We start from the raw sequence: 13,488 nt of genomic DNA, 5'->3' as shown, positions 1-13,488 counted from the left end.
AAAGACATGTATCAAATTGTAGTTACCGTCAAATATAGTTGTTATGCTTTTAATTTTCACTGTTTCGAACTTTTATCATATATTAATTTTTAGGGTTATTTAGGTTTTAGTCTTACTTTGGGGTATTTAGGCTTTTGTCCTCAAATGATCGATTATTGGGTTTATATCCTACCTCCATGTGTTGTTAACTGTGAGTCGTCTCAGTTGACCCGTGGTCAAACTGTTTAATCTTCTTCGATTTTCTCAAATGGCCAAAATACTCTTGGAGCGTGCTTGTCACGTGACTTGAAATTGGATAAAAGTAGGACCAAACCTTAATTTACCAAATTACAGGAGGGGGGTATGTAAATCCTAAAAATGAGATTCTAACATGCACTAAATTCTATCTAATATTTTCTCAACTTGTTTTTTTCACAAATTTGTCAACTTTAACCCCACAATTGAAGCAAATGGGATTTTATTCTTAAAATTATGGTATTTAATGGAGAAGATGAAGTTTTGTTATGGTTTTAGTGATGAAGTTCGGTTAGATCGAAAAGAAGATGAAGTGTTGAGTGTGTCTGAACGAATTGAAATGGGGGGGAGTGTGAAGAATTTTCCCTTCTTATTATCTCACCTAATTTCTTGATTGAGATCAAAACTATCAATGCATGATTGAATGGCAGATGTAATTTCATCACTAACAACTCGACACGTGGTGATTTCATCGATCCAATTTCAAGTCGTGGAGTTAAAATTGATAAATCTATGGAAAAAGAAAGTTAAGAAAATAAATGTTAGAATTTAATGCATGCCAAAATCTCATTTTTAAGATTTATCCGGTCCTACTTTTACCCAATTTCAAGTCGTGTGACATGCACGCTCCAAGGGTATTTTGGCCATTTAAGAAAATAAAAAGATTAAACATTTTGACTACGGTCAATTGAGATGACTCACAGTCAACAGATACAAGTATGATATAAACCTAATAATCAATAATTTTAGGACAAAAGTTTAAATACCCTATAAAAAGTAAGACTAAAACCTAAATAATCGTAATTTTTTTGTACTTAAACATGGTCATTTTATTTTTTTTGAACTGTTTGTTCTCGAGGAATTTTGAATTGTCTTTCGGGTACAGTCATCAGATAATTTTCAAATGGAGGTAATCTTGTTCAATGTCTTCCGGCCTGCATGCAAAATGGTTTAATTTAGTCAACTGCGCTGCATTTCTTGAGTATGATCTTTATGTACACTAGCTAAAAAACACGTGCTCTGCACATGAATGAAATATAAAACTCATTCAAGAGTATGTGAACATAGACACATAGTTAAGTTTTTAATGGTGATGAAGCCGATGATACCTTGTGAGGCTGTGATGATATGCAAAGTTAAAAATAATTGCGACCTTTGTATAATGAATTAGTCTTGATTGAAACACATGCGTTCTAACGGTTCCACTCAAGTTTAACAACATGGGTCTACAACTGTACATATAATTCATCTTGAAACCTCCCCGTGAATTATAAGTTGAGGATTACATATTCAAAAAGGAACAACAGTAATGCAGTCGACGCTAGTCATGGCATCATCCGATATTTAAGTGAAGAAAACCAATAAGACAGATATACAATATTTTGGCTTGCAGTGAACTATAAGCGGCTTTGTAGTGATTACACAACAATTTATCAAAGCAAAGCGTCATGAAAAGATAGAACTTCAACTTGATCCAAAATGGATCCGATACTTGGTATCCAACTAAAATCTTGTCTACTTTGTGTAGAGCTCTACCAACAAACATCGGCAAGGGAATGCTATGTCGTATTGTATAAGAAGTTGTTATTTGATGAAGCGGGAGTATGCAAATGATCATCTCAAAGTGGGGATTATGGACTCTTAGCAAACACTTATGTCTAGCCTTCTAGGTGCACTCGAAACTGTCGAACCAACCAAGAAGCTCCCTGACCGGACTATTGCAACACTTCACCACTTTCTCGCAAGGAAAAAATGAATTGGAAATCTTATAATTTAGATATCATGCCAATTACTACATTTTCTATCACACCGCCAAAACATCACATAGCACCAATACCGAACATAACCGAAATATTAGAGTATGTAGTCTAAGGAACTTGGTGGAAATTATTGCCGAAGTTGGAAGATGTAAGAGAAGAACAACTCAATGTAGAAGTAGTTGACAGGGAAAAATGGCTATAAAAAAAAAAAATAAATAAATAAAGATAAAGAAGGGAGCAATAAATGATTCTCGCACTTAAGCTCAAAATTAGGACTTGGTTGCTTGCAAAGGCTTCAAATGTAAAACAATACAGATGTTGGATCTTGGCGAGCAATAAGGGAAGTAGGCTCCCCGCGACTCATACCATTGCAACCAACTTGAATAAGCTCATAATAGTAAGATCTTATTTATTAAAACTTTAATTCAACCACACATGTATATAGTGTAGTGAGAGAATATTAACCGGATAAGTATCTTATCCAAACAAATAATATGAACAACCTCATCAAATATATGCAAAGAAACCCTAAAACTTACATCAAGAAGGAAGAATAAAGCTGTAAGCCAATTTCTTTCTCTTAACCAATCAAAGCATTTTTCAGAAACCAAGTCCTTTGCTTCCTTGTAGGAAATACCGTAAATTGATAACGAGATCACCAAGAAATATGACCAAGTTTGCTTCGATAACTCAAGCTTCCGACGTTCGGGATGGATACCAACAAACTGAATAATGATAGTTTCTTAGTTGCAACATTATCTAGAGAACAAAAACTACACATGCACTATGAAAATTAAGATTTACACATTTCGACCCTTTTTATTCCATCTAAAACAAAAAGGTATGGAAGAATATGGGAGTGATAAATAGAATATATAAAAACAGGAAAATCAAAATTGATCCTACTGATCCTACTGATTTATTGACACTAAAATCATCAATTTAGCATACAGTGCACGACATATCAATTTCAATCGACCAAGTCCACTACTAAACATATTCTTGGCAACCGATATATCCATTTGCTTATACACAGTTACTAAGACCAATTTGAAATTTGTTACATTCACATGTGAAAGAATCTATCACATACTATTTGCAAAGGAATTGAAATCCAAATCTCACCTAAAAATAATAATTGCAAGAAACATAATGTATAGTTATAATGAAATTTTTTTTTACCTGAATTGGTTAACTTAGGAGCTTGATTCTGCACAATCAAATCTTGCTCTCAACCTACAGTTTGTGGAGTCAAGTAGTAAGGAAGGATGTTGTTGAAGTAAATATGGAGAGCATGAAATTGAAGAAAAAAAGACCCAAATTGGTTGACCTACAGGAGAAGGTGGTATATTAGAATGGGAAAAGACTAACAACCACGAATGAAAAGACTTCTAATCAAACTAATAAGAAGCAATGTTTGTGGGGCTCAAGCAAAATAGGTAACAACAATGGAAAAGGTTATGGCGATATCATGTTAGTGTACGGTGTAGTAACCTCGAACCTTGCATTTGATGAGGATAACCTTGAGATGCCTAGACTACTTGTAGTAAGGTAATCACCATTCCTTATACATGTTCCCATGCCTCAGTCCAACTAATGCTCCTAATTAAACACATAATAATAACATAATATTTTGAAGGAGAAAGTTTCCAAAATATAAGGTACTCATTTTTCTCAAACAATTGCTATCATAAGTTGAACACCAAGAATGAATGTATGGTATGACAAACAAACACATATGCAAGGGAAGAAACAAAATATGGATTCTACATTAACCTAAAAACGATGGAAACTAACTTACAAAGTGAGGCATTTTTATCAAACAATGTGAGTATCTCAGCATATAACGTGTGAATGCAACCTTTAGCTAGGATTCAGATACTAATAGAATTTTATAATCATCAATGCTTTTATAATGGCAGCGAGAAGTAAACCATGAGCAAAACAAAACAACCTACTAAAACAACAACTCATGCCAGTTTAAAGAAGGTGCTGAATCTGATGAGCCAACAAAATGGTACTCATTTAACTTACTTCCAAATTTCCAATAAAGGTGAAATAACCAAGCACAAAGAAAATATTGTTCCAAGTATAAAGGTAAAGTCGTCGTGCGCATAAATGCCTCAAAGACAAAAGCTCCATAGACCTCGCCGTAAATAAACCCGTTGGCTTACCACCAATGAGACCATGTCCATAACGTTTTGACGAAACTCTTAAGTAGGGTGTCAAGTTGACTACATGGCTGGTATCTTGAATCAGTCAAGTCTCCAAAGATATAGATTTCTTGAACTAAGTTTTCCTAAACCACCACCAAAACAGATGAAACAAAGACTACCCATTGAAGGATTTAAGTAAGGGGATGGACATTAATACTTATTTCTCTCATATAATATATTTGTTTTACATAAGGTGACTATGATTGATAAGAACCCTTACAAAGGAATCATATTCTTCCCAGACCAAGATCTGCTCATAAGTATCACCATGTCTTTTAATAATTGTTAGCAAGCTCCTTATAAGATTCCCATTGATGGCCTTCAGTCTTTAAGAGATAAAGTTCACATATGAGATTCTAATGTAAAAGGCAACACAAAGGGTTTGAAAACAAACAAATCACCTTAATTCATTTGTTTTCCCACTTTCTGCATGCTATGGTTAGGGGGGGTGGTCTTACTCTTACAACAGACTTGCTTGGCTTGCAACTACATATTCCTACTACACAACCCCGTATGAAACCGTCATCAGTTTTTTGTTTGATGTACTTAGGCGAATGTCTGTGCCAATGACATGTCAGATTCATTCAACACAATAACACGAACTATATCAGGTTCTACATGCTTTCTCTAGATTGAAGTTATACACAAAGAAAACCAAATTTATAGAAACATAGAGAGATAGGGCGGAGAGATCATAGCTTGAGCAGAGAGATTGTACTTCATTAGATGTCTTTACTTGCCAGAAAGGTATGACCATGTATGTGTGGAAGGTGCAGTGTGCATTGAAGATCATGTTTTGCAAATAGAATAAATAAGGCACTAAGCCACTAAGGTCATTTACCAATTTAGCATACGCCAAAAATTATAACCACATTGTTTGTTACGCTCAAGTAGGTTGCGCACGAAAGAACGTATCAAATGGATTAAGACAAATTAAATAAACAAAACATACGTTCAGCCACATTAACAAACAAATTATTAAAATGAAATAGAAAGTATTTTTATTGGTAAACCATTATTTCCAAATATTTCCAATCAAATTGCACATAAACATTGCCTATAATAAAAAGATCAAACTACTTACCCGGTCATAAAATTGAAGACAACCACTATTCATTCAACGATTCTTGCTATATACCATGTGAAACTGCTGAACAAACTGTCATAGCACACCTAGCTAGTCATCCATCTGCATCCAAATGGAAAAGTAAAATTCTATCAGTTCAACAGAAAAAAAAAATTGAAGAGAATAAAATTAAGTTTGAGCAGAGTAAAAGTGTTCTATATAGCTCTAGCTATTAATGGTTTCCGGCAAGATGCCAAGATATATGGCGCTCTACCTCACTCAAAGTAGGGTGAACACATACTGAACCTTCAGGGATACTTTAATTTAGTAAGAAATATGAAGTTCATTCATTTTACCTCTGTTTCTCTGAACTCTAGCAATGGGCATTTGGAATAAGATATGCTTGTGTCTTGGCTTGTCTTGCCTGATTTTTCAGATACTCCCTTCTAAAAGATATTTGTTGTTTCCAAGTTTAGAGATATGTCCAAGTTAAGAGCATTGCTTTAAACTTGGCCATAGTCGAAGGAGCTATAGATGCAAAACAGATGACCTGATTCTCTTTTGAGGTTATCAAACGGCGGCCTATACACTTTTTTGTAGTACCATGAAGAAGCTTCAGAAAACTCCCTGAAGTTGTTCTTTTTTGAGGCTAAAATGCAGACTCATTGGTCTTGAATCTTGATATCCTAACGAATGGTTCACCACCACTATACCATGTTTACACTACATTGACAAAGAAATTTTGCCAACCACAAACCGACTTGAATGCTTGTCACAGCCATAAAATTAAACCCCACCACCATACAATTTTTTTAGCTTATGGTATCATGAATTTAAGACTCATATCTCCATGATTTTGGAGAAATTGGTAAAAAAATATGAATAAATATAATGAATGCAATTTAAGATTAAAATTTACATAAATATTTTCTTAAATGTTTCTAGAGATGGAGCTAATATTAATGGATGCCAAAAAACAATGCACTATAAACACTTACTAATATACAAATGGATACTCCTACAGATCATACACTATCACATGCACAACGATAATTATTTTAACCATGACCGACATGGTTACTTTACGCACCATAAGTTGACACAATCCCATCACAACCAACAGAGAAATTACTCAAAAATTAGAATTAAAAGGATACAACAATAAACATTGAAATGGATCAATTCTTAACGATCGATGAAGATAATAGTCATATACTTGTTTGTGGTTCACTTTAAACGGGAAGACAATGGAACAAAATAAACAGCTGCTGAAATGAAAACAACCATATGCAACATAAGAATAATACAAAACTCTTGAGTAGGTCAAGTAGTAAGTGAAGTTATAAAAACCACAATGGCATACACTGATTCAACGCATACCTCCTTTAAGCACACCAGCAAATGAATACTGCATAAAACCCCATTGATCATCGAGTCATCAAGCTAGCATTTAGTTAAAATTTCTTTGGAAAGATTAGTGAATTCATTCTTTGAAACAAAAGATATAAAGTATAAGTAAGGGTAAAATATGTGCACTTTCCGATGGAGAGAATTGCTGGCCGGTTATGAGATAAAAAATAAAAGTGTCAAGGTGATCAAGAAATTCTTTAGTACACATGAAAGACACAGTGTATACAATATGTATAATATTCTACTCTTCCCTGCTTCAAGTAAGGCGCCAAAAAGAATCAATGGTGAAACACATAGCTAGCTAGCTAGCTAGCTCATATATAAGAAGAAACTAATGTATAGAAAAAGTATTTGATAGTAATCATTTCCTTTTACCTTTCTTAGGCCTTCGCCCTTATCAACAAAGGTGGAGGTATTCCCTTCCCTAGGAACTTCAACCAGAATTATCACAAAAGTTGATAAGTAATAGCAGTTTCATACAAATCAGAAAATATGTTACCATACGTAACAATTATTAGATTGACATCTTACCAGAGCTATCTCCTATGCTAAGGACCTACCATTTTGAGAAGTCGATCTTATGAGAAGTCTCAGTGAATGATAATACAGAGTGAATTGTTAGATGGACAAAGAGACAACAAAAATAAGAAATAAATAGAGAGAGCTGAGAAGGCTGAAGAAGAGTTTCAATGTCAAATTCAAGTAAGAGAACTAACTTTGTCTTGACTGAAAAAATGGGAAAATTACAGTTTAGAGAACGCGTCACACACCACTCATCTGCCTAAACATTTCCTTATATTTCTCTTTTATAACTTAAAATTCCAATCGACTTAATATGGTATAAAATCTGTCAAGTTTGGACTTTGGAGTACAACCCATATTCACATATATTCTCACATGGTCACATGTCCCTTCAACCCATCATCCATACTCTCTACCACCAAATTAGGAGATCAGTGGCTGAACATGGGAAGCAGGAGGTGTTGGGGTTATCGACATACTCTCTTATAGTAAGTTATGGAGTGGATCCACAACGCACTCTTCAACAACAAAGTAACCTCTATTGCAAACAATCACACTTGACAGATAGTCATTTTAAATGCAAGACATCATATGACAGCTGTAAATTAAAGAAACCAACTAATACTCTCTTCTATCGTAGATTAAAACTAATCAAGTAACTGGTAAGAAGGAAAGATGACTTATTGCATATAATGCTTCAGAGTTGTTGTGAAGAATATCGATAACAGTTCTGTAGGATTCCAATTTTAACTTCAATTTTCTCCATGGAAATGTGAGAAAATTGCTTAATAACTTCCTCTAAAGAACTAACGTTGACTTGCTGTCAAACGATACAATACTGAATCAAATTGTCTTTTGTAAATCTATCCTTACGCATATCCACACAAAGCTCTACATACTTGAACATTATCTGTTCAAGCGACTTGTGCCATGCCCGGCCGATTTCTCCTTGACGTAATTACAACATGGAGTGATTGCAAGGCAGCTTGTTTCTGCCCCCAATTTAAAACATGATAATGACCCGATCAAGGCACTATCTAGTTTTTGGACACAATAACACATAATTTCAGTACACCATAGAAGTAGTTCTTCTAGCGATGGAAATAGTGTTCTAGACTATACATAAGCTTTTTTCAAGTTGTAAAAGAAAGAAAGTGCTCGGTGTTACCGCACATGTTGAACTACGTACTTAAATTCAAAAACCCCATGCCAAAATAGCGCTCCATTACAAAAAATAGTAGTTTCACGGCTCTTTTTCAGTGGTACATCCTTGGTTAATGTTTTCTGATCATAGACTCTAGACTCTAATATATATATATATATATATATATATATATATATATATATATAGACCAGTTACTGAAGAATACACCTAATTAAGCATTCAGGCGTTCAGTTAGATGGAAGCTAAAACCAAGTAAAAAAATTCACAAAGTAGACAAAGCATATACATTAGATTATTTTAAAGATATAAAAAATGACATGCATACTTGCGAAGGATGTTGTCCTGGACCGTCGCCAGCATTAATAACAGGAATGCCATCCGTTATCGCTGCTCTTCGGGCAGCACCACTTTCAAAGTGTCTTATCACAATAATATCATAATATCCTTCCACCGTTCTTATAGTATCTACATGTCAAGTGCTCAAATAAGAATAAATCACAATACAACCTACAACATTGTCGACAAAATGGGAAACGAATAGTAGTACCCTAAAGCGTCTCTTCTTTGCTGCAGATGAAAACTCGCGTGCATTCTCTGTGGTCAAAACTTCCCCACCCAAGTGTTTCATAGCAGATTCAAAAGAAAGCCTAGTCCTCGTCGAGGGCTCATAGAATAGAGTGGCCATGAGGTATCCCTTCAAGATTTGGCTTCCTGGTGAGTTTTTCTCAATATCTTCCATCTGACGCGCCGCTTTAAATATAGCATTTAGTATATCCCTATCAAATTGTTGAGCATCTAAGATATCTTGAAGCTGAAATTTGTCTCCTGCCGAAAATGAAAATGCCTTATCAGTATTTAAGACCTTTTTAGTTTCTAAAACATGGCATTGGGTTCTTGAAAGAAGTAGCTTCTCGGATGTGAGAGTTGAGAAAGAGGACATGGAAACTTGGCTACATCTTCCTGGTTTTGGAACAGTCAAACTTGCCCTGCTGCATAGGGTAGAATTGGAAATCGAATATGAAAGTTGGACACAATAACACATAATTTCAATACACCATAAAAGTAGTTCTTCTAGTGATGGAAATAGTGTTCCAGACTATACATAATCTTTTTTCAAGTTGTAAAAGAAAGAAAGTGATCGGTGTTACTGCACATGTTGAACTACGTACTTAAATTCAAAAACCCCATGACAAAATAGCGCTCCATTACAAAAAATAGTAGTTTCACATCCTTGAATGGATTTTATCCAACCTGAAACAAATCAATTGTATTTCTAATAAAAATAACATTTTGGGGTTTGATAGTAACAAAGAAACAAAATGCAAAGGTACTTATTACTTGTATATCAAAATGGAATCAAATTGAAGTGAGATGGATTGGAATTCGAGGAACAATCTTTTACAACCCAAAAACTTATATCTAAGAGTCTGAAAATAAGAAAGGTGGAGAAGGAGAAGACGAAGTGAGGGAAAGTTTTTTTTGGGGGTTCATTTTTACTGTTTGCAAAAGAATGTGGGATACGTAGAGATTGAGAGGAAAGGGAAAGGGAAAGGGAAAGGATTGGTATGGTAATTAAAGTCTCTATTAAATAACTAATAAATATAGGCGTACAATTTATATATTGCGTGTATTTAGTTTTCAACCTGAATTTACACAAAACTCCTTTGTGAGTGTGTTATAACTTAAGGGTATAAATGAAAATAAAAACTAAAATGACGGAGTAGTCCTTTTTAAAGGTATTGAATAATTTATTTTTATATATAATCAAGGGTATTTAGTGGTAGAAAAAAGGCTGGTCCAATTTAAAGTTACAGGTTAATTATAGTATACTCTACTAATTGAGATATGAGAATTGCTAAATTATTTTTCTTGCGAAATTAAGGATCCCTTACATTACTGTGACCAATTTTAAGTGAAATGCATGTGACCAATTTTAAGTGAAATGCACGTACCTATGGCCATCATATGAGGAGCTTTTAGCACAGAGAGAGAAAGAAAGAGATTGATGCCCATAATTTATTATTAATTACCAAACATTTTCAAAAAGTGATCTTAGACACACCCATAAAAACACTCCCGCACCCTAATTTTAAAATAAATAAATAAAATTATATAAGACATATTTAGGTTTTTTTTTTTTTTTTTAGGCATAACCAAGACAAAACAAGTCATTTAATTACTTATTCTTCTTTCTTTAAAAATAAAATAAAAAATGTTCTTGAATTTTTCTCCAATAATTTACCTTGCTCTCTAGTAACATTTCTCTTACCAATAAGCATGATTACAAATCAACAACTAATTATTTTGAATTATGAAGTGCAAGATTACAAAGTTGTGTTGCTGCTGCTTTTTTTTTGCCCCTATTGGAAATATCCCAAATGAATTTGGAAGATATTATTGGATTGAAGCGGTTATTGGGGTATGACAAAAACTTTAGTTAGTTATGGGGTATGAGAGTGGTTTTATGGGTGTGTCCAAAATCACCCTTTCAAAATGCGTCGTTACTAAAAATTATTTCTTTTATATATTTAAGTTGAGAAATACTGCAAAAGTGGAAAATTCTGTATTTATTCATAAAATAAAAATTTAACGTGTAGAAAGGAACATTGGGATCAGTTGTTTTGTCTAAAATGCTAGCAGAAAGAGCCAATGGAGTGATTTAAAATTCTGAATGATTGCTAGGTTTGTTTTATATGACCAATGAATAATCCACAAAGAGCTGGTCACTAGCTTGCTAGTCAAGCATTTCAAAAAATTTCTTTGTGCACTTGTATTTAAATTACTTAATAGTTGCTTTCATCCATGTTCTCTGTTCACCTTAAGTATCCCCATCAAGAATATATTGATATCAAGCAACTTTATTAGGTTCTTATTTTTATATCAAACAGCTTTATCAGGTTCTTTGTTTCTGGCCTGGAGTTATTTTATTAGTACATTTTTGTTATCAATTATTCTTAATGCTAATGATCCCAAACTTAGTACCATTCTGAATTATGAAGGAACACATGCTTATCCATCTAAACAGTTCTTGAATTGATGAGCTGCCTTATGGACTTTATGTTAAAACATAGGTTCTGGGTACAAACTCTCACCTCCCTAAAATCTGCTTTGCACTTGTAAACATTACCATTTAGAAGTAGTGCTCCTTTTTGTTGGTGACTTGGAACAGAATTATATTATGGTTGCACATAATACAGAATTCATGTCTATGGTGCTATCGACAAGGACATGTATAATAACCACATGGTAAAATGGGATTCATGTATACAAATATACAACTACAAGTCTACAACCATCACAGGGCAGACCTCTCGCATCTCTTTCTCTCCTGTGTCTTGCTTGTAAGGATGTACTAAAAGCGTTGACAGTGCATGCAGACTTGCTCCAAGGAAGCTATATAGATCGACTCACTTTTGACTAGCTAGCACACTTTTTCTTTTCAAATGAAAAGTTAATTCAAGGCAAAGACGACATTGAGAAAAGAAGCACATCTTCTTCTTTTCATATGGCATTCCACGTGTGTACTTCTGCTTGTAAGCTTGTTAACTTTTGTCATTAAATTGGGATATTTTATGTTTAAGTTAGCAAGGCATGACTCCAAGGCATAGTATGACGCATTGACTGATATATATCTTCTATTTTAATTGATTCATATGCTATCAATTTCTCCAGAACCTTGAATTTATAGAGAGACAAATTTTATGATTATGAGACGAGGCTTGGAGAGAGAATATGTGTGAGACATATTTAGAAATTGAGATGGAATAATCTCAACAGTCTCCGGCCCTCAGCGGGACGAGACTCTCAGCGAGACATGCTGAAAATAAATATAGGTGTGCACTTATTTAATTTTTATGCAACTTCATATGGTAGGAATTGAACACAGGACTTCTTAGAAACATGAGCGTTAATACTAAGTCAATTTTTGTTATAAAAACATAAGTCGGTTATTTTTAAATATGTATGAAAATGTTTTTGCTTGGGCTAGCTTGAACCCATGACCTATTCTTTCTACTACACTCATGTGTAGGGCTTCAGTCCCATATTGTTGTAGAGAGATAAGTGGGTGCTCTCATATTCAGTCCCATACAATAGAGAGATATTTGGGCATTTTCTTTCTTTGTATTAAATATTATTAAGACTTAATTAGTCTAAAACCACGTTTTATTCTGTGCACAATTCCCTTAATCACGAATGCGTGATTAGTGGATTTGATTTTTGTTCGTCTCTATTGTAAAGGCTATATTTAGTGATTAGCCTTACAAGTAGGGAAGTGGGATTGAATTAGGTCTTTGACTGAACTCAGGTCTGTGTGAGTTGCCTACGTATCTAGTTATCCAGTAAACTGGAATCAAGTCAGACGTAGTTCAAGGTGAGACCGTACTAAGTGGGATCGTAGATGGAGATGAAAGAGGTGGAGAGTGAAGACCAATCGTCCTCCTTTTGTAGTCTCATTGGTGACCTTTCATCTTCCCTTCTGTCAGGTCACATTATATTCATTCATTTGGTGACTTCAATGAGCATTGATGATAGAGTCATAAATGTGGTCTTAACATATCTGGACGATACATGACTCTTCATTTGGATAAGCGAACTGATTCAGGTCTTGGTGATCGACTTGATTGAGGTCTTGATATCGAACTGATTCAGGTCTTGGACACAAACTTAATAAGGTCTTGCCGATCTACCTAGAAATTGTATTGAGATGTTGTTTTGTGTGTGGCTGAGCACATGATAAATATACAACCCTTCTCCCCCCCCAACATCTATCTCTTCTATATATGAATGTACTCTGGTTGAAAGACACTAGAGTACACACAATGCTAGAGTGAAACTGAGAGTTCTAGGGATCTGCTTAAGTGTTGTTTTGCAGGGTTTGTTGTCGTTGAATCCTGGTATAACAACCCCAATTTTTAAACAACATAAATTACATTATTTGAATTGAAAATAACTATTATATTATGAAGTCTAGCTTGTTCTAGAATTTGTTTGGTTGTTGTTGATTTTTCAAAATTATTTTTACATGAATTGTTTGTTAGAACTTGTGTGAGTATTTTAGAATCATTTTTGGGCTTGAAAACATTGTTAAAATATACCCATTCATATAGGTATGGA

This window comes from Coptis chinensis, chromosome 3 (genome assembly GCF_015680905.1).
Source record: "Coptis chinensis isolate HL-2020 chromosome 3, ASM1568090v1, whole genome shotgun sequence".
In the NCBI taxonomy this organism is placed as follows: domain Eukaryota; kingdom Viridiplantae; phylum Streptophyta; class Magnoliopsida; order Ranunculales; family Ranunculaceae; genus Coptis; species Coptis chinensis.
The sequence above is the reverse complement of the archived record's forward strand: the minus strand, read 5'-3'. Positions refer to the sequence as shown.